Raw genomic sequence first — 20,622 nt, 5'->3', positions numbered from 1 at the left:
AGATAATTCATAAATCACTTTTTCTCAGAGACTTTTCTCCTGATTGCGTATGTACTCTACAAAACATTTAGGAAGGTGTAATTGACTCGAGCACATTGCACCAGACTTCAAAGACATTCTCAAATGTTTGTCTCATCCTAAGTACTTTATTTTAATGTAACAGTTGGGGTTTTGAATAGTTTTATATACAGTAAGGGGAAATAAGTATTTGGACACTTGTGATTTTTGCTATTTAATATTCTTCCAGTGCATATATCCACTTCAAATTTATGCACATCAAGTTGTTTGACTTATTGAGAGTGATACTGGGGCATTATTAAAATGCGAGTTGGCCTAGTGGTTAGCGTGTCCGCCTCTCAATCAGGAGATCGTGAGTTCTACACTGTAAAAAATGTCCGTAGAATTAACAGTGAATTTATGTAAAATCATGACATAAAAAAACTGTAAATACAAAAACAATGAAGCAGTGTGTAATTTACATCAATATACTGTAAAACTCCTAACCAAATACCACTGTTAATTTAACAGTAAGAATATGTTGAATTGATCATTTTTTTTGTAGAATTTACAAATTGTTGTAGTTTAAACACAGACAAGCTGTAATACTAAAACAGAATGTGATAGTTAAAATTACATCATTGCCCTGTTAAAAAAATTTAAAAATGTCAGTAGAGGCTCTCCGGCACATTTCGTAAAACTCTAAATCAAATAAAATATCTGCCTAGTAGATCATTGCTTGTAACTATCATTTTGGAGCCACAAAAACCAATAATCGAGAACACTCGCAATTCATTCCTAGATGCTTTTTTATTGTACAATGAATATCCGTAAAATTAACAGTTATGTATTGATTATTGTACACTGAATACCTGTAAAATTTACATTTAGTTATCATTAATTGTACATGGAATCCCAGTGAAATGTACAAGTTATTCTGTAATGTTTACATTTCACTGTATTTTTAACAGGATTATTCTGGCAACCATAGCTGCCAGTATTTTTCCGTAAAAACAACGGATTTTTTTTTTTACAGTGTACTCGCGGTCAGGTAATACCAAAGACCATCATAAAAATGGTACCTACTGACATCTGGCAAGTCACACTGCAATACAGATGCGAGTGGGGAGTCAAACTCTCGTGGTTACCAGAGCTCTAGCTCCCCACTGTAACCCTAACTATGTAATAGGCGAGAGGCCGAGGGCTACAGAAATGGAGACTGGCGCTGCTCTATGCATCATATGGCACGGGAAGAACTTTTGACTTTTTCGACTGGGGCATGACATGTCATCAAGGAAACATAAATGAAGTGATGTCCCAGGACATGCATGATAGTGAGATAATCTGGTGAGAAGATGGACATTTCTATAGAATATACAGCCAAAATAACTCAAGAAGACCTTGCATGTTCTTGCCAGTCTCCTGACTTGAATCCCATTGAAAAGTCCAATTTCCAAGGGATTCTCAGAGACCTCTGAGAAGTAAACATGATTTTCCAAGAGGAATAAGCAAACATTAAACCACAATACTGCAAAAAGCCAATTAGTTCTTTCAGGAAGACATAGTGTGTCCAAATCCTAATGCTGTTCATTTGTTGTATCTGAATACTTTTTCTCCTATCATTAATAATTTCAGAATAAATAATTTCATCAATACACCTTTTTTCTTCATGTTATAAACATGATGTTTATAAGCCCAAAGACCAATGACCAAAGGAAAAAAAATCATGTATGTACATTTGAAGTGAATATATGCACTGGAAGTATATTAAATAACAAAATCAATAATGTTTGAATTATTATTAGTTATTACTAATTACTAATTTTTATTTATTTACCTTCATTGTAGTTTATATTTTATTATTCTATCCACATTCACTGGACATGAGCAATCACGTGCTCTGATTGGCTACTCTACTACTAAGCTATCAGCTCATATACTGTGAGTAGAGGAAACCAAAATGACGGAGTGTGTTGCTGAATCAACCAAGGACAAAATAAAAACTCTAATCGAAAACAAAACCCCAAAAAATAAAAATAAAAAGTAACAAAATATGGAATGAAAGTACTTGGTGGTAAGAACGTATCTTTTTTATTTTTCAAGAATTATTATTATTATAACATTTTTCACAAATTGCTACTGTCGTTTCGCTGGTTTGTTTACATTCTAAGCGGAAATGATTTTGTCGAATGTTTTGTATAAAGTTTTTATTTATTGAATTAGCAAAAAATGAAAATAAAAATGCTCTGTTTCTCAAAATCCAGTAAATGTGGATAGAATGTAAGTTATTCCACTCTCATTGTACATGGCTTATAGCCAACTCAGCTATCAGCTCATATACGATTCAATTTTGTGGAATAACTGTTAATTAGCTCTATAGTATATTGTTGTATATTTTCAGTGCTAATGACTGTATTTAACAGCTGCCTTTTTTAATCAAATCAGTAGCCCTGGTACCCGGGAGAAGCAGATTCCATTAGACGCTTAGTCATTTATTCATAGGACAAGTACGTTTAAGAACCAGAGAGAGAAAAGAAAGCTACATCCTATTAAATTCACAAAACTCATATTTCCATTTGGTGTATAGAGTATGTGATGTGATGTACCTTGATGTAGTAATTACTGTAGCACATGTTTCTGAATCCCACCACCTGCTGCGCTACACACATCAGCCAAAGCTTAAGCTTGCTGACACTGTAACAGGTTTTTAATTTTATTTTATTAATTGGCTTGAATAACAATAACAGATGATTTTTTTCTGAATATGGAATACATAGGTATGTGGAAACACTAATGAAGCCAAGTAAAATAATGTTTAGTGCAAATCTGTCATATAACACTTCTTTTTACCAAACACATTTATACATCTCGCAGTTAAACACGTTTAGTATAAATACACAGGTGATTATAGAAAATTGCGCATGCTGACTGGTCGAGAAATTCTGACTATTTCTCGATAATCACCTTGAGCGACTCAGCAAAATGGCTGCCAATTGCTTTGTCACCATAAGTGAGGAATAATTACAAATTATGAAAGAAAATGCTGTTCCTAAAAGCACTAAAGATGCTCCAAAGTTTGATCTAAAACTATTCAAAAGTAAGGTGGCATTGTAATTTATTTTATCTATTTCAAAACAAAGAATTTTATGTGAGTCAGCATAGATAAGTGACAGTATGTGCCACGCCTTTTTTTACATCTGCATGCTGGTTTTGAAGTTTGAAATAAATTATTTTTATATGATTTTTCTTAAATAATCACCTGTGTATTTATATTAAAACAATCATCTGCCTCAGGTTCAGTGAATAGATTAGATTAGATTAGATTAGATTAGATAAAACTTTATTGATCTAATCTAATCTATTCACTGAGCCTGAGGCGGATAATTGTTTTAATATAAATAAATACACAGGTGATTATTTAAGAAAAATCATATAAAAAATCATTTATTTCAAACTTCAAAACCAGCATGCAGATGTGATAAAGGCGCGGCACAGACTGTCACTTATCTATGCCGACTCACATAAAATACTTTGTTTTGAAATAGATAAAAAAATCGGTGAATAATAACCTCGACTTTGTCTCGCTTATCATTATCTATTTATTAACTGAGCACTTAGAGACTTAGACACCCTTTATTGTCATTCAGTATGCAACAAGTGTACACCGAATGAAATTTCGTTGCAATTTGGCTCAGCATAGAAATAAATATGAAGTGTATTAAATTAAATTAAATTAAATTATGCAGCAACAAAAATATTATAAAGTGCAGTAGTATAAAGTGACCTGTGGAATTAGGAATGTTCAAGTTATAAATAGAAGTTTAGAGTTTGGGTTTGGAGTTCAGCAGTCTGGTGACCTGGGGGAAAAAGCTGTTACAGAACCTGGTGGTCCTGCACCAAATGCTGCGGAACCTCTTTCCAGAGGCCAGAGGTGAGAACAGTCTATAGTGAGGGTGTGAGGGGACACTGATGATGTTTCTGGCTCGAGACATGCAACGCCTTGGTGCCATGTCCTGAATGGAGAGAAGTCCCAATGATTTTCTCTGCTGTCCTCACCACTATCCTCACATTCTTCCAGTCAGAGGCACTGCACGAGGTCTTTACGGGAAAATATCAGACTGAGGTCTTGACAGTACGGACCGAACTGTAGGCGAGTCTGATATTTTCCTGTAAAGACAAAGCTAGCAAGGTTAATAAGGAGTTTATTATATGGCTTTTTTATTTCTAAGATTAAAATAGACGGTCACTGTAATGAGGCATGACGCTGCTTTCAGTCAGGTAATATTTGTAACGCATGCAGAATAAACAGCTAGCGGTTTCAAGACTGAATTTCTGTTGGCGGTTAGCAGTTTGTGAATGCTCTTCGTTGCTCGTTTCTTGAGCAACTCAGTGACTCTTGTTTGTTTTTGTGTTTCAGCCGGTTTTGATTCCGTTTTGATTTCCAATTAATCTTTTTTTTCGTTTTGTTTTTGTTTGTTTTTTTGCAACATTGAAAGCCAGCGCCTTACAGAGAAAGTCTGTAATGGCTCACAGGCATGACAGGAAAATTCTGCCCACCAAGGAACCAATCAGAGTGCATGATTTTACCGGAAGTAGCTAGTGTCATATAATAATCACCGATATTCACTTTGCCTTCGGTGAATAACTGTTAACTAAAAAATTAAGAAACTACACAGACTTAATATATTTTCCTTGCAGCGTGAGGAGAGAGCACCGCCACATCACACTATCTGCAAAATTTAGTCCAATGACGTGCTGACTATGTAGAGACTTTGTTAGAAGATTATGATATGCATAAACAGAGTCGTCAATTATACAGGAATTTTTATGCTCATTTGTTTCTCTTTGTATTAACACAGTTAACTAGTTACCTAGCTCTTCATATGTTATTACTACCACTTTCTCACCATGTAAGTTCTTCCCCAAGGTTGAGTCGGCAGGTTTTCATGAAAAATACATATACTTCACAAAACACCACATTACCACACACAGACACACTGAAACACTCACTTGATATCAGCCAAATTTCTCCCTCTAAAATACTGCATCACATTTATTTATCCTTCCAACATCTCAGATTTCTCTCCATCGCTCTAGCCTCCAGCCTCTCACTCTCTTGCCATTTTAAGTTTAGTCTCTCCATCATTCAGTGTTCCACTACCCGTACATCTCCTGCACATTTAAACAATAATTGAATCTGCAGGTCCTGTCCATTTATTCTCTTCAATGTTTAATACACTGAAGTGGCCAGCCCTTCTCACTCCTTCCCCCAGCAGGCCTGGACAAACCGTGGCATGCTAATAGCCTCTGAAACCTTACTACTAATTCCTGCTATTCTTTTCATTTCTCTCTTGCTAGCTCACTCTCTGTTACTAATAATCTTGGTGAGAGAAAGGCTCAGCGTGTCCCGCAGTGCAAGTATATAAGAACAGAGCAATTCTAATATCAGACTTAATAATGAGGCCCTTAAATAATTTCTCTGGCAAGTCCCTCTGCTGCTGGCCAGGGGGAAATCGAGCTAGACCTGTGACGTCCATGAGCGAGTGTGAGCAGAGTGCAGCATTAAAATAGGCTGGAGAGGTTCAAGTATGGCAAATAGCATCAGTTCAGCAACAAGGGGCTCTGGGTTTAAAAAAAACAAACAAAAAAAACGACGTGGTAAGAGAAGTTGTTGTGTAGTGAGGGCAATTTGGTTTTGGGGATGTGTTTTTCATCTGGCTCTATTACAGCGCTAAGCCTTGGAGGTGTGAGTAAATTAGAACGTGTGGTTCTAGAATTCTCACTAGGATGCTAGAACGTAATAAACTGCGTTCACACGAGGCAAAAAAAAAAAAAAAAGCACCACCTGGGGCACATTTTGTGCTGATTTGAACAAAACCACCTTACATGATGAGCACACTTTAACCATAACAGTGCTCTTAGCACGGGGGTCAGCTTTTTTTTTATCCAGTTGACTAGATTTCTTTGCTATATATTTATATATACAGTATATTTATTATTAATATTATTATTATTATTATTACATTAATGTCTTTTAGCAGACGCTCTTATCCAGAGCAACATACAACATACTCAGTGCAGCCTGGGGCACAGTCGGGGCCTTGGTCAGGGACACTTCAGCCATTCCTGCTGGTATAGGGCATCGAACTGGTAACCTTTTCTCTAACCTTTAGGCCATGGCTTATTATTATTTTTATTATTATTATTACTTCGGCTGCTCCCATTCGGGGTCGCCACAATGGATCCTGATCCACATATTTGATTTGGCACAGGTTTTTTACACTGGATGCCCTTCCTGATGCAACCCTCTCCAATCTATCCAGGCTTGGGATCAGCACTAAGTATGCACTGGCTTGTACAACCCCAGTGGCTGGGTATTTTACCTAATTTGCATTTCTTTGAACTGTGGGGGAAACTGGAACACTCGGAGGAAATCCACGCAGACACTGGGAGAACATGCAAACTCCACACAGAAAGACCCCCGTCGGCCACTGGGCTCGAACCCAAAACCTTCTTGCTGTGAGGCGACAGTGCTAACCACTACACCACCGTGCCGCCTCAGGCTATTCATTTGTAATCAAATCACATTGTAAACATGATGAACAAAACCTCATTCGATCACAGCATGACTTATAGGAATGAACAGCTGAAAATTTGAAACAGCGAGTCACAGGAGACATGATCGATATGAATGTATGAAATACCTAATGCATAGGATGTTTGAAGCCTGTATAATGAGTATAATGTGGCGACAGATGAACACCTTTGTATTAATTAGTTGCCAATGTAAAGAATCCGGGGAGGGGGGATAATACAACGGTGCTTGAAAATTTGTGAACCCTTTAGAATTTTCTATTTTTCTGCATAAATATGACCTAAAACATCATCAGCTTTTCACACAAGTCCTAAAAGTAGATCAAGAGAACCCAGTTAAACAAATGAGACAAAAAGATTATACTTGGTCATTTATTTATTGAGGAAAATGATCCAATATTACATATTTGTGAGTGGCAAAAGTATGTGAACCTCTAGGATTAGCAGTTCATTTGAAGATGAAATTAGGGTCAGGTGTTTTCAATCAATGGGATGACAATCAGGTGTGAGTGGGCACCCTGTTTTATTTAAAGAACAGGGATCTATCAAAGTCTGATCTTCATAACACATTTGTGGAAGTGTATCATGGCACGAACAAAGGAGATTTCTGAGGACCTCAGAAAAAGCACTGTTGATGCTCATCAGGCTGGAAAAGGTTACAAAACCATCTCTAAAGAGTTTGGACTCCACCAATGCACAGTCAGACAGATTGTGTACAAATGGAGGAAATTCAAGACCATTGTTACCCTCCCCAGGAGTGGACAAGCCAGAAGGCTATTGAAAAAATGTTTTGTGAACAGATGAGACCAAAATAGAACATTTTGGTTTAAATGAGAAGCGTTATGTTTGGAGAAAGGAAAACACTGCATTCCAGCATAAGAACCTTATCCCATCTGTGAAACATGGTGGTGGTAGTATCGTGGTTTGGGCCTGTTTTGCTGCATCTGGGCCAGGACGGCTTGCCATCGTTGATGGAACAATGAATTCTGAATTATACCAGCAAATTCTAAAAGAAAATGTCAGGACATCTGTCCATGAACTGAATCTCAAGAGAAGGTGGGTCATGCAGCAAGACAACGACCCTAAGCACACAAGTCGTTCTACCAAAGAATGGTCAAAGAAGAATAAAGTTAATGTTTTGGAATGGCCAAGTCAAAGTCCTGACCTTAATCCAATCGAAATGTTGTGGAAGGACCTGAAGCGAGCAGTTCATGTGAGGAAACCCACCAACATCCCAGAGTTGAAGCTGTTCTGTACAGAGGAATGGGCTAAAATTCCTCCAAGCCAGTGTGCAGGACTGATCAACAGTTACCGGAAACGTTGAGTTGCAGTTATTGCTGCACAAGGGGATCACACCAGATACTGAAAGCAACAGTTCACATACTTTTGCCACTCACAGATATGTAATATTAGATCATTTTCCTCAATAAATAAATGACCAAGTATTTTTGTCTCATTTGTTTAACTGGATTTTCTTTATCTACTTTTAGGACTTGTGTGAAAATCTGATGTTTTAGGTCATATTTATGCAGAAATATAGAAAATTCTAAAGAGTTCACAAACTTTCAAGCACCACTGTATATTTAAGTCTTAGTAGATTTAAGTTTTTAGAACATTAATTGGGACCATGAAAACAAACCAGCATGCCAATGCTCATTTGAAAACGTCCACAAATAACTTTTAACTCAGAAGCCGGAAAGAATCCAGTATAATGTCCATCAAAGTGGTATATCATTCTCTTCAGCAGCTCTAATGAAAGCTGGTGCAGGTTCAGGTGGGTGAAAAGGAGACCTTTTGAGACCTTTTGAAGGTCAACCTGAGTGCTAACAATCACAACAACCGTGGGCTTGATAAACCTGACTGCAACCATTAAGCTCACCATATAACACAAAACAGGCAACAAGAGGCAATAACTCAGCCAGTGCCTACTGAATATCTACACACACACACACACACACACACACACACAATGCAAATTAAAAAAAGCAGATATATAATATGACATGTAGATTGAGAACAAAAGAGTGATGTAGATTTATTTGAAACATCATATCAATGAGTAAAATCCAGAGTGAAAAAATATGTGTAATTAAAAATGTACAATTTTGGAAGCCTTATTGAGAGGCCCTTCATAGATTTTCCTTCATATACTCTGTCACATAGCAATTTACAATCTTAAATCACAAATTTACATTTGTCAGTGAAAATTTACACCACAGCCTTGCAGTAGTAAGGATCGTTTGCTGGATATGAGTAGACTCTTGTCAACAGGAATGAACAGCTTCAGTTGTGATTCTTATAAATATGGTTGCTATTACTATATACCATATTCACGGGCGATTGCTCTAAGACAACGAGGGAGGCTCAGCCTCCTCTAAAAATGCCCTTATAACTTTAATGTGCGCGTGAGTTTTTCCCCCTCGTGACAGCATGATGCAGCGCAGCCTCAGTGGACTTCAATGGCATTTGGGAGCTCTGCGCTTTTCAATCTCAAAATGCAAGACGATTATTGGACAAATACTGTGAAAATGCCCGCCTACGGACTCCCACGGACTCCCAGCCTCAGTGGACTTCAACAGCATTTGGGAGCTATGCGCTTTTCAATCTCAAAATGCAAGACGGTTATTGGACAAATACTGCGAAAACGCCCGCCTACGGACTCCGAGCCTCACATGGGAGGGACATGGCAGTTTCCGCGAGGAGACTGGTGATTGGTGAAAGCGGCCGGATATTTTCTTTGATTGACAGCTCGTTTCAACTATAGACAGGCAGCGGTAACTTTCGGTTCAGGCCCATGCGGATTCGGAAGTGCTGTGGTGTATTGTAAGAGCTCAGCTTACATTTCGATTTCATTCATTACATACGGTTTCTACCAGCTTTTTTAGTTTGTATATATTTTCATTGTAAATAAAGTGTAAATATAGTGTTGTCAAGTTTGCTATCTTAGTTCCAGAAATTTCGTTTATTTGAGTGACTGAACTTGAACTTGAGGGGGCTAGTCAGCTAGCAAGAAAGCTGCGCACGGATGCCAAGCATTGCTGATTTAATTTTGGCGAAGCCATTTGTCAGTCTTCCTTTCGAGGAAAAAATTAAAATTAAAGAGACCAACGCCTCAAATTGACTTGGTGAAAAAGGTAGGGAATAATACTCGTTCCTTTCAGCTCTCCTGGTACGAGAAAGTGAATTGGCTAACAGCAAGTGACCCACATCAACAACAGTAAATAGGCTACTTTAGTAATATGTCATGGATGGACCAAAAATATAGAATCTATTTAAAATGTTTATGCTGAGTATATTATATTGGAATATATATTTTTCTGGATATGAATTAAACACAGCTACAATTTGGAAAACATTTTTAAACAAAAACACAGCCGAGAACATTTCACACTACAGACCTGGATTAAAAGTGAAGGGTTATCAAAATTTGTCAATAAAACATTTCTCAGTCAAAATAAGTAAAATATAGGGAAAGTGTCATTGAATGAAATGTGTGGCACCCAGCTCTACTGCTGAGGTTCCTGACAAAGAGCTGCTTTCAATAATGATCAATTTTTAAACAACAATTTTAAAATATAAAATGTTAAAATACCCCCCCAACACCACCATCATGTATATTGGACAGTAGGCTAATGGGCCAAAAGAACCTGTTATTTCACAGTTTGTGACCCTGCCAACAATCAGCCAGATCAGAGGCAAGAGTATGGGCAAAATTGATGTGTTTTTTCTTTTAAAATCTGGAAATATCGTAACCGACCAGCCTCCCCTGTTTGAAAGACTACCAGCCGCCACTGACCATATTGGATCATTATTTCATCATAGATGTTGTGCTGTCATGGGGCAGTGCACTCACAGTTATTATTGCACCTACTGGTCAAATATGGGAACTGCAATAAGTGCTAATAGAAGCCTACTGGGGTACGACTCATGCTGCCCCATGCTCAGTGGAGGAACAGCAGTCCTTGCTGGTTTATGACAGGGTTGCCAAATTGTGCTCCACATACTCCACAGTGTCAAGATTGTATTTTATAGCACAATTAAAACTAATACGTTTTCACAAACAAAGATAAAGTGTAATTGCAGACAGTATGTCTCTGATGCACAGAATTATTGCTATTGTAAAATATATTGCAAAGGTTGGGAGAGGGAAAGGAGGAATATGGAGTAGATAATGTACATCAGAAATGCATGTGCACCACAGCGACCATACTTTCTAAGCAGAAGCTAAAAAAAAAAGAAGAAGAAAAATGTGTCTCCCATTTTCAGTGCATAGATTTTGGGGATAGATTTGGGTCTTTTGTGTAGTTTTTGAGATGCAGTTTTACTGGAAATTTTGCTGAGACCTGGCAACCCTGGTTAATGGTGAACACTTCCTGTATCAAAAACGACTGAACAAAGGAGTTGCTAGACTGCATGCTGGGCGACTGTATGATGAAGTGTAGAAGCTCAACAGCATTTACACTTTCTGCGAAAGCTGAAGAAGGCCAGCCTCCCTCTTCCCATGCTCACATTCTTCTCCCAAGGGACAATTGAGAGTGTTCTCTGTTATTACATCACTGTCTGGTTCAGGAACTGCAACATTGTTGAACAAAAGTCTCTGCAGTGGATAGTGAGGATAGCAGACAGGATCGTTGGGGTTCCTCTCCCACCCATCTCCCAACTCCTATAAAAAGCACATCATGCGCTGTGACAACGGCATAGTGCAGGACAAGTCCCACCCATCACATCCACTGTTCTCCCTCCTGCCATCTGGCAGAAGATACCGAAGCATCTGAATCGTCACTTCCAAACACTGCAACAGCTTCTTTCCCCAGGCAGTCAGAGTCTTCAACTCAGTGTTACCCTTGAAGAACTGACAGTAATCAAACAATTCAAACTGAAACTACAGTTTCTCATCCATTTGCACTACACTGCCCATTTCCACATACACAATGCTCATTTTGCACCTCTCTAGTCTTTTTTGTAATATCCTGGTAAAACTTGAACTCTTGCCTCTTGAATTTTTGCACTAAAATGACCATTTGCTGTGCTGTGCTGGCGGTGTGGGACTTGTTTTCATGTGCCTTTTAGTGGGACTGTGGCTGCTACACCGTTGGAATGATATCCTGGCCTCTATTTGGTGGACTTTGTTTGTTTGTTTGTTTGTTCCCTATAACTGTAAAGAGACCTTGGGTTTTGAGAAAGGCGCTATATAAATTGAAATTATTATTATTATTATTATTATTATTAGAACATGAATGCACAATGTCACTTTGCACCTGTCTTTGTTTTGTCATTTATGTTGTTTATTGTACTTTGATAGCTAGATGTTTAGATAGCGAGATGTTTTGATAGCTAAATGTTACTTAGATAGCAATATTTAACAGTTATTCTACGAAATCAAGTCGTACATGAGCTGGTAGCCAATGAGGCATGTAGCACCAAGTTGGCTATAAGCCATGTGCGATGAGATTGAGTGGAATAACTGTTTTATTCCATCCACATTTACTGGAGTTTGAGAAACAGAGCATTTTTATTTTTATTTTTTGCAAATTTGATAAGTAAAAACTTCATACAAAACATCTGACAAAATAATTTCTGCTTAGAATGCAAATAAACTAGCGAAAAGACAGTAGCAATTTGTGAAAACTGCTATAATAATAATAATTCTTGAAAAATAAAAAAGATAGGTTCTTACCATCAAATACTTTCATTCCATATTTTGTTGCACTTTTTTTGTAATTTTTGGGGTTTTGTTTTTGAGTAGAGTTTTTATTTCATCCTCGGTTGGTTCAGCAACACACTCTGCCATTTTGTTTTTCTCTACTCACGGTATATGAGCTGATATCCTAGTAGTAGAGTAGCCAATCAGAGCATGCGATTGCTCATATCCAGTGACTGTCGATAGAATAATTAACAGTTATTCATTGAAGGTGAAGTGAATATCAGTGAATAATAACCGAGACAAAGTTATTATTCACCGATATTCACTGAGCTTGAGGCAGATAATTGTTTTAATATAAATACACAGGTGATTATTTTTAAAAATTGTATTAAAAAACTCATTTATTTAAAACTTCAAAAGCGACATGCAAATCTAATAAAGGCACACACAGACTTGGGTCACTTATCTATGCCAACTCATATAAAATACTTTGTTTGGAAATTGATCAAATAAATCACAATTCCACCTTACCTTTGAATAGTTTTAGACCAAGCTTTATAGCATCTTTAGTGCTTTTAGGAACAGTATTTTCTTTCATAATTTGTAATTCTTCCTCACCTACGGTGACAAAGCGATCGGCCGCCATTTTACCGAGTCGCTCGAGGTGATTATCAAGAAATAGTCCGAATTTCTCAACCAATCAGCGCTTGTGATTTTCTATAATCATCTGCATATTTATACTAAATACAGTTATTTATATACCTTGTTTTGTAATCTTTCTATTTTCTCTCTAAATGCATTATGGGGAACCTGAGGGTATTTCAATGCACTGTACCCTTGTGTATGGACGTATTGCCTATCAAGCTCTCTTGAATCTTGAATGATGACTCATTTGCTGTCTGCTAAATGACATAAATGTAAATGAAATGTCAACTGTCTATTATGGGGTTACTCTAAAAGTTTACTTAGTAGTAGTCAATAGCATAAGTGTGAAAGCCTCTCATCTTAATTTTGTTTGAGGCTATGTTGTTATTATTGTCGTCCTGCCCCACCAAACTCTATAATCACGAGCCACTGCTAACAATACAAGGTGTTTCAAAAAATTTTATATTACTTGAGATGTAAATATTCCAGAAACTACATAGTCTAGGCAAATGAAACTGAAGAGGCTTAATGTTGAACAATATCAGATTTATTCCTCAAAATTTGAATGAGAAATCCAAAGGTATGTAGATTCCATGAACGATTTCACAAATTTTCAATAAGCGCGCCGACTGAGACACAGACACACGTCAAGTCGGTAGTCCAGCTCCTGCCAAACATGCTGCAGCATGTCTTTGGTAACAGTCTTTTCTGGTAACAGTGCATTTTTAGAGATTTCTCTCATACTGTAAATGCACGCTGCACAGTCTTGTTCGGCTGTGTTCGAGCGTACTCTAACACACAAAACACATTTTCTTTTCCAGTGAATGGCATTTCTATACCTAAAAAGATGAAAACAAAAAACATTAAACATCAAATTTTTGCCTGTTTCCACATATGCTGTTAAAATTTGAGGTCAATTGAACGAGAATTGGCAAAGTTATTAGATTGTGAAATGATATCAGATTTTTTGAAACACCCTGTATTTGTCTCACTAGAAAGTAGAATTTTTATATCCAGTCAAGAGAGCCTTCTTATTAATCTATAATTAATGCATATAGAGAAAACCTTCAACATTTTACACATGCACTTGATTATAATATGTTTTGTCATGTTCCTTAATGACAAAATATAACTGTCACTGAATGAACACACTGCAGGAGAATTGATTTCATACTAATGGCCCTTTTCCACTACCCTTTTTCAGCTCGCTTCAGCCCGACACGGCTCGCGTTTCGACTACCAAAAACCAGCACGACTCAGCTCGTTTCAGCCCTGCTTAGCCCCTAAAACTCACACCGTTTTGGAGTGGGGCTGAAGCGAGCCAAACCGTGCCAACTGAGGCTGGGGGCGTGAGCAGACACTCCCCTGTGCACTGATTGGTGAGGAGGAGTGTCCTCACATGCCCACACACGCCCCGCGAGCGCGCTGGGATCTGTAAACACCGCAAACCCGGAAGAAGAATAATTACGAATTACGAGAATTTCTGAAGCCTTATGCGCCTCGCCTCATCTATACGCTCTTGCCAGTATCTGTTGGCGTTGTCGGTGACAACAAGCCACAGCACCAAGACCAGCAACACTAACAACTCCATGTCCTCCATGTTTATTGTTTACTATCCGGGTTGTGAGACTACCGCTGAAAAGCTCACTGAATCAGTGACATACAGAGCATCGTGGACGAGTTCGCGGAGCGCAAGGCTCGTCGTATGCCCTTCAAATAATGCGCGCAGTAGGCTATTGATGTTTTATTATGAGCCATGTACAGTATGTCGCCGAATGTTTTTTTGTTTCTGAGTTACATGTTCGTTTGAAGGACTTAATGTACAAAATAACAGTTGCACCCCGGAGTGTTGAAATTGGTAAACACAGTGCATTCAGTGAGGTTTGCACCGCCCTCCTTTTATTTCTGACTCTTCCTGTCACCACTCTGAGCGCTCATTCGTATGCCCTTCAAATAATGTGCGCAGTATAGGCTATTGATGTTTTATTATGAGCCATGTACAGTATCCTAATGTTTTTTTGTTTCTGAGTTACATGTTCGTTTGAAGGACTTGATGTACTAAATAACATAGTTGCACCCGGTAGTGTTGAAATTGGTAAACACCGCAGTTGCGGACATTTTGTAGCCTAAAATGATGTTATGATAAGCTTTAATAAAGGGCCCGGTCATTTGCCCCGCCCCCGGCCCGGCTCTGACTTGTTCCGCCACTGTCACTGATGTCACTGTTTGCGCTGCTTAACGACATCACCTGACGTCCACCCACTTTCGCTAACTCCACCCAATGTGTCCACCCACTTCCAGCCAGCACGGTTCAGCGCGGTTGTAGTCGAAATGCAACTCCAACAGCCCCGCTCAGCTCGACTCAGCTCGACTCGGCACGGCACAGCCGCGTTTGTAGTGGAAAAGCGGCATAAATGTCAGATCTTGTCAGTGGACCACTCCTTTACTACTATGAGGCAAAAATAAATAAATAAATAAATAAATAAATAAATAAATACTGTGCAAGAATTTGCTCCTTAGAAACTCAACAATCAGAGTATTAAGGAAAAGGTAATCAGCGGCTGTGAACTTTTGCAAACTAATTGCAGAGTCTTCCTGGTTTAACCCCGATTACAGCCTCGAAAACGCAGTATGTGGTGGATTAATGCTCAATGTGTCCAGTCATCATTTTAACATATTTAAAATAAAACTCCTTGCCGGATCACACTGGAGAGATTCCAGTGTCCTTTCTGAAGGTACACCACCCCCACGCTACATATTGGCTGTTATGTAGTCATAGGCACACGATATAGTACGTCAGCAAGAAGATAAACTCTGCTGATGACCATTACATGGCCATTATTCTATTCTGAACTACATTTCATCTGTCTAAATTCATCCATCTTCACTCTTTTGAAAAGTGACAGACTCTACGCTTTATCATCCATCTGGCCATCCGCAGTCTCTCATTGTCACTGCTCATCTCTGCATGCAGCATGTTGTATCGTCTAATCTTTAAATCATTTCTCACATTCCTGTCGCACCCCATTTTTTTTACCATTTTAAAATTGATTACTTCTTTTCTCCAGTACGTTCTTTTGTCTGGCCCATTTTCCAAGCTTTTGTGTCACTCCTTACCACTACATTTTTCCATCCAGATAACATTCGAATCCTGCCCCTCCTTTTCATCTTTTTATTTTATTCTCACTTTTTTCTCAGTTCATCCTGCCTACCTTTTTTATGAAGTCCCATCAATCTCTAATCAAACACATGCCGAATTAATTACATGTCACATGCGAAGCATAATTAACGCCAACGACCTCAAATCCCATTATCATACCCCATCCCTTCTTTCTCTTTTAAATCAAATTTTTAAAGAAAGCCTGGCTTTGATTGAAACATGAAGCTATTTCTGTCCAACAGAGATAATTAATTTTATTCTCTTTCTTTCTTTGCTGCTTTTTACATTCCTTTTGTGTTGCATCCAAATACACACACTTTCACTCCATAGTCTACTTCCCCAAGTTTGCAAATGTGGTTAATAAGGTTTTCTACAGAACATGTTATTATTACACTTCATTCACGTTGTAAACTGGACTGTTTCTCAAAAGCATTCCAAAAGATCATTGTTAAAAGGTAGTTCGAGCGTCACACTGAACACTCTCTACAAGTTAATTTTATGATGTTTTTGGGAAAACGGGCATGATTTAGAATCTTTCAGAGCATACAAACCATGTGTGAAAAACTGATCAGCTACCTATCTACAACCCCAATTCCAAAAAAGTTGGGACACAGTGTAAAACATAAATAAAACAGTGTGAAGATTTTAAAATCATGGAAACACTATATTTCATTGAAAATAGTACAAAGACAGCATATCAAATGTTGAAACTGAGAAAGTGTATTGTTTTTTTGAAAAAATATATATATGCTCATTTTGAATTTGATGTTAGCAACACGTTTCAAAAAAGTTGGGATGGGACATGTTTACCATGGTGTTGCATCACCTCTACTTTTAACAGCACTCTGTAAACGTTTGGGACCTGAGGAGACCAATTGCTGTAGTTCTGAAAGAGAAATGTTGTCCCATTCTTGCCTGATATACAATTTCAGTTGCTCAACAGTTCAGGGTCTCATCTCATCTCATCATCTCTAGCCGCTTTATCCTGTTCTACAGGGTCGCAGGCAAGCTGGAGCCTATCCCAGCTGACTACGGGCGAAAGGCGGGGTACACCCTGGACAAGTCGACAGGTCATCACAGGGCTGACACATAGACACAGACAACCATTCACACTCACATTCACACCTACGGTCAATTTAGAGTCACCAGTTAACCTAACCTGCATGTCTTTGGACTGTGGGGGAAACCGGAGCACCCGGAGGAAACCCACACGGACACGGGGAGAACATGCAAACTCCGCACAGAAAGGCCCTCGCCGGCCACGGGGCTCGAACCTGGACCTTCTTGCTGAGAGGTGACAGCGCTAACCACTACACCACCGTGCCACCCAGTTCAGGGTCTCCTTTGTCATATTTTGCGCTTCATAATGCGCCAAATGTTTTAAATGGGAGACAGGTCTGGACTGCAGGCAGGCCAGTTTATCACCTGGACTCTTTTCTCTTTTGCTACAGAGCCATGCAGTTTTAATATGTGCAGAAAGCAGTTTGGCATTGTCTTGCTGAAAGAAGGAAGGCCTTCCCTGAAAAAGATTTTGTCTAGATGGCAGCATATTGCTCTGAAACATGTTATTTCATTCAGCATTAATGATGCTTTCCCAGATGTACAAGCTACCCATGCCATGTGCACTAATGCACCCTCATACCATCACAGATGCTGGCTTTTGAACTGCACTAATAACAAGCCTCAGTCCACCGTAAAAGAGCTCGGGCCCAGAGAAGGTGGTGGTGTTTCTGGATATTGTTTATATCTGCTTTTAACTTGCATTTGTGGATGCAGTAGTGAACTGTTTTCACAGATGATGGTTTTCTGAAGTGTTCCTGAGCCCATGCACACTGTAAAAAAAAATAGTTGAGAATACTTGAAATTTCAAGGCAACCGTCTGCATTAAGAATTTTATGTTTTGCCAACGATGTGCCCATGATAATCCAAACTATGATAAAACTGTTATCTTTATTAAGAATTCTTAATTAAGTCAATTTTCAATTCCTCATTCTGCCAACATAGATTTCTCTTTTTGCTGAACAGTGGCATTCACAGTAGTGCAAAAAGGCATTTGAGGTTATCGCAATTTTGGGGGGGCTTTTTTCACCTCTATTTGGATAGGACAGCGTAGAGACAGGAAATGAGCGGGAGAGAGAGAAATGGGGAGGGATCGGGAAATTACCTCAGGTCGGAACCAAACCCGGGTCCCCGGATTTATGGTATGGCGCCTTATCCACCTGAGCCACGACGCCTGAGGTTATCACAATTTATCATTAAACTATACATGCCTTTTTTCATTGTTCTACACAATTACAAAACTTCAATATTGAAATAAAGTTTTTAAAACCCACATCGTGGGTATGGCGTTGTGGCTCAGGTGGATAAGGTGCCATACCATAAATCCGGGGACCCGGGTTCGATTCTGAGCCGAGGTCATTTCACAATCCCTCCCTGTCTCTCTCTCCTGCTTATTTCCTGTTTCTACACTGTCCTATCCAAATAAAGGTGAAAAAAGTCTGATAACCTCAATTGCCTTTTTGTACTACTGTGAATGCCACTGTTCAGCAAAAAGAGAAATCTATGTTGGCAGAATGAGGAATTGAAAATTGACTTAATAAAGATAACAGTTTTATCATAGTTTGGATTATCATGGGCACATCATTGGCAAAACATAAAATTCTTAATGCAGACTGTTGCCTTGAAATTTCAAGTATTCTCAACTATTCTTTTTTTACAGTGCAGTGATTTCCACTACAGACACATGTCTGCTTTTAATGCAGCATTACCTGAGGGCCTGAAGATCATAGGCATCCAATGTCAGTTTCCAGCCTTGTCTCTTGCATACAGAGATTCCTCCAGACTATCTGAATCTTTTAAAGATATTATGTACCATAGATGATGTGATCCCCAAATTGTTTACAATTTTACACTGAGGAACATTATTCTTAAATTGTTGCACTGTTTGCCCACACAGTCTTTCACAGAGCAGTGAACCCCTCCCCATCTTTACTTGTAAGAGACTCCGCCTCTCTGGGATGCTCTTTTTATACCCAATCATGTTACTGACCTGTTACCAATTTACCAAATTGGGGGGGGGGGGGGGGGGGGTTGTTTGTTTGGGGTTTTTTTTAGCATTACACGACTTTTTCTGTCTTTTGTTGCTCCTGTCCCAACTTTTCTGAAACGTGCTGCTGACATCAAATTCAAAATGAACATATATTTTTCAAAAAACAATAAAATTTCTCAGTTTTAACATTTGATATGTTGTCTTTGTACTATTTTTAATGAAATATAGTGTTTCCATGATTTTAAAATCTTCACACTGTTTTATTTATGTTTTACACCGTGTCCCAACTTTTTTGGAATTGGGGTTGTAGATATGCTAAGTGGCAAAGGGCCCTCCATTGCTCGATGTGATAGGTAGCAAAAGGCTCTGTGACTTAAGAAGTTAGTCAGGCTAAGTTAGCAAACATTCCAGTAAAATATACTTAACACACTTTATAACTAGCTATAGTAAAGATGGAGTGACAGCAGCCTTGGGGAGGTAGCTAAGCTACCTGGTGCTTCATAGCTTGCTCATGTTTTGTAAGCTAATACCATCTACATGTACAAGTAAAGGCACTAGAAAGCCATTTCTTTTGTAACGAGACTTTCTGAATGAGGTGGCCAAACATTTCGGTTTATTAATGTGTCCTGGAGCCTACCATAGTTTTGCTACAGAGTGAGCCTATTCACATTGCTGACATAACCAGTTATTAATCCACTAATATGATGATTTGGTAATACAAATGTTTCAGACTTTACTAAGTGCATTTTCGAAAGCTAATGACTACTTTTCACAGATTCATTAAAAAGCTTCATGTGTTTGTCTTAAACATTAATAGTTCACAAAAACATTACTGATTGGCACAAAAAGCTGGCAGATTGGACATTTATATTCTTTATAAAACATGCAAAATGTATTTTTTGCTATTTTTGACAGTTTTGATGCTTAAATTGTCATATATCTTAAAAACTTAAATACTTTTCTCACAGTAAATTAAATCATGTCTCAGAAATGTACAGTATTTTTCCTTTTACTTATGGCTACCGGGTTCTTTATATAACACTGCCTATTATCAACCGGATACTGGGGTTACTTCATCCCTTTCTTTTTCTAAGCAATTGGTCACCAGCCCACAAATTAAGCTTCCTGCTGCATAATAAATCCTTCGAGGTACTTCCATGAGTAGTTTCATCTTTCTGAATACTGAAATATTGATAATGTTTCCAATCTGTGCCAAATGTGGTGAGAAGAAACTACTAAATTCTCAATGAGATTCAGTCAGAGATAATGCGTCGCAGTGGATATTTAGTCTGGGGGCTTAAATTAGCATATTGCTAACAACATACGGGTAGCTAAACTGATTAGGTAAAGCTTATCTTTCTCTGAATGAGTGGAATGACGGATGAACACACAAAGTAAAACCAAGTAATCCAGTAAACAAACAAACAAACAAAAAACCAGACAAAGCCATGGATAAGGAACCATGATAAGGATGAAGTAGAACAGAATGAACACAATATTTATAAATAGGTCATGCTGCTAAAGCATAATGCT

The 20,622-nt window shown here is 38.4% G+C and overlaps 1 protein-coding gene across 1 annotated transcript in view; it reads right to left on the bottom strand.

Annotated features, from left to right (window-relative positions):
* The window catches only part of grin2bb (glutamate receptor, ionotropic, N-methyl D-aspartate 2B, genome duplicate b), a 220,271-nt gene that overhangs the window by 124,805 nt on the left and 74,844 nt on the right, over positions 1–20,622 (bottom strand). The gene's annotated exons all lie outside the window — the stretch shown is intronic.

This window comes from Neoarius graeffei, chromosome 18 (assembly GCF_027579695.1).
Source record: "Neoarius graeffei isolate fNeoGra1 chromosome 18, fNeoGra1.pri, whole genome shotgun sequence".
NCBI classification, from domain to species: Eukaryota; Metazoa; Chordata; class Actinopteri; order Siluriformes; family Ariidae; genus Neoarius; species Neoarius graeffei.
The sequence above is the reverse complement of the archived record's forward strand: the minus strand, read 5'-3'. Positions and strand labels throughout refer to the sequence as shown.